A 2,725-nucleotide genomic window follows, 5' to 3' on the forward strand; every position below is an offset into this window, starting at 1 on the left:
GCCTCCCAATCTAAATATACATTAGGATCACTAGAGCCATTAAAACAAGGAACCTTGACCGAAGGTAGCCTAGCCTTTGCATCTTGGTAGTAACCATTGCCGTAGTGATGTCTTTCTCCTTGATGATGAGGTCTTTGTCCATGAAATTGTGGTGGATTCCTCCTTCTCCTATGCTCTTCTTCATGGCCAAAATCATTTGAAGAGGCTCTTGAAGATGGTCTATGAGAATGATGCCCATCATGGATAGAAGGAGATGGTCTAGCTTGTTGGACCTCCATCTTTTGCATTTTCTCTTCCAAGCGTCTAATAGTTCTTTGTGCTTCATGTAATTCACCATGGATTGAAGCTTTGGAAGGAGAATTCTGCTTGTAGGATGCATCACTTGAAAATCCAGCCATTTGAAATTAAAAACAGCAAACACACAAAACAGCAAACAAGTCAAGAAACAAAATTAGCAAAAACAGTGAGTGTTTTAAGCAAAAATGCCGAAGTGAAATGAGGCAGAAAAAGAGGTCACTCACAAAGAAATAATGTCCTTGCACCAATCTGATCTTGAGGTCTTGGAATCCTCAAATGAAAGATGTCAAAGCAAGCACACCAATCTCAAAGGCAACCACCACAAAACCAAAGAAACAATAAAGACAAACAAGAAAAGGTATAAGCAAAGAAAGGTAATTGCAAAAGGAAAACAATATGTAAGACAAACTCAAAGAGTAAGGAGTGAAAGTAGGCACACAAAAGAATACTTAAGGAAAAGCACTAGAGTAGATGAAGAAAACAAAAATTTAGCTACTGGAATTTTTTTTATATTTTTTAATGCAACTGTGCTTGATATTCACTGATTTAACTGGAATGATTTAGAGCGAACTGGATTATGAAATTTAAACCATAGAAACTTCAAGATGTTAACTCAATAATGGCACTGGAATCAATTAAAAACAGAAAGCCAATTAATTGAGATAAATTTCTTAAAATCGCTGCCAGATTACCGTATTCTTTTCGGCAGAATTGTACACTTTTTTTATTTTATTTATCATTTTTTTTGTAATTTGAATTTTTGAATGATTCTTTTTTCTACTCTTTTCTAACACTTTGAATATAACAAATCCAGAATTTCATAATTTTCCAGTAAGTAAATCAATTGGAATAAAGAAAAACAGTAAGCACTTTTTTCAGAAACAGAGGAATCCTAATAGGAATAAAAAACAGAATTATGAACTAGCAAAGACATAATGGAAAATGATGTATTGAAACTTGTATAGGTCTAGAATACAAGTATGAACTCAATTCTAAAAAGAAAAATGCACACAGGATCAATATCAATTCAGAAAATTATATGACACTAAAGCAAGAAACAATCAAAAACAATAAAAGTACTACTAGAAGTAATGACAATTATGGAATAACATGACTAAGACAAAACTTGACATGATTCAAAAAGAAAAATACTCAAACATATGATAGGCAAAAGAATTAAAACAGCAAGTAAACTCAAAATAAGCCTAAAACAAAAACTTAAATTGCAAGAAATTAAAAGAGCTCTTGAAATAAAGTGCTACACAACTCAACAATTAAACAAGAACACACCTAAACTCATGATACCACATTATGTGATTCCACTAGCACAATTAGAATGATTCTTGACATTCTTAGGAATCATCTTGAGTTGGTTAAGAGCTAGGCACTTTATCATAGAAATGGATCAAGGTTCTATGAACAAGAACTCACCAAAACTAGTGCCAAAACACAAACTCATATAGAAGATCCAATTATTGTCAAATTGAACCGAACAAAAAGGCACAAAAGCTAAGCAAACTGAAATTGAATGCTGGAAATTAAATTGAACCGAACAAAAAGCTGGAAAATGAAGAAGGAAGATGAAGAAAAGCAAGGCACAACAAAAGAACCGAACAACACATTAAAAACTGAAAACTGCCGAACCAAATTCAACAAGGAAACAAGCTAAGACAAGGAAATAACAAAAGAAGAAAGGAAGGATAAGAGATTGCTCATGAAGATGGAAGAATGGTTGGATGTTCACGCCACTAGAAGGATGGTTGCTCCTAGATGAGTGTGCTGCCGCCACTTGAGGACACCATGGATCCTTCAAGATGAGACTAGAGAAGAAGGCTCAAAAGCTCTCCAATGATCACTCAAAATTTGAGTATAGTTTCTTTTCTCTAAAATTCAAATCTGAATTTTACAAAGAGAGCACCTCTATTTATAGCCTAAGGAGCTGAAATGTAAGCTACACAAATTCAAAAATTCCCCCCTAAACATATTCTAGAACCGGCGCCTATTTACAAGGCATGAGGAAGGTGTGACCTCTTCCTTCACTTTGGCACCTCCTATTGTACTCCTACACCTATCTACTAACGCACCCCCCCTAATACTCCTAACTAAGGACCTAAAGATGCTTTAACAAAAGAGGTTTCTTATGTTTTCCTCTAAGCACCTTCAAACAATATTCTTTATTATTTAAAACTTGGCCTTGCCCTTCATAGGATGGACTTGGGTTTGGGCTTGGGCCTCTCTTTATTTTATGTCTTCTTTTAATTTTGAGAAGACTAGAAGGAAGAACTTCAAGTGTGATGGTGAATGGCCTCTTCCTTCATCAATAAAAACCTCCTTTACTTGACTCTCATCAATATCCCTCCTTAGACGACTTACAAACCTAGGTATCAAGGGTTCCTCACTCTCTCTCAAATCAACCTTAAGCAAAAGC

The sequence above is a fragment of the Phaseolus vulgaris genome, chromosome 1 (assembly GCF_000499845.2).
Source record: "Phaseolus vulgaris cultivar G19833 chromosome 1, P. vulgaris v2.0, whole genome shotgun sequence".
Lineage (NCBI taxonomy): Eukaryota > Viridiplantae > Streptophyta > Magnoliopsida > Fabales > Fabaceae > Phaseolus > Phaseolus vulgaris.